Below are 202 nucleotides of genomic sequence, written 5' to 3' on the forward strand. Positions count from 1 at the left end.
CCTACAGCAGAGCAGCACAGCCTGGGAGAGGATCCTTCATTTTCAGTCTCCTCCTGTAAGAGTTTGGAAGCAGTTGCTCACTACTTTTTCTCTTTTGCTTGTTAATGCCTTAAGCATCCACCCCTGGGTTGAAGTTCCCTGCATACAGGGAATCAGCCAAGGCCAATTCAACAGTTTCCCCCCCTCCCCTCCTCTAGAATTG

This window comes from Pygoscelis adeliae, unplaced genomic scaffold, assembly GCF_000699105.1.
Source record: "Pygoscelis adeliae isolate BGI_AS28 unplaced genomic scaffold, ASM69910v1 Scaffold65, whole genome shotgun sequence".
NCBI classification, from domain to species: domain Eukaryota; kingdom Metazoa; phylum Chordata; class Aves; order Sphenisciformes; family Spheniscidae; genus Pygoscelis; species Pygoscelis adeliae.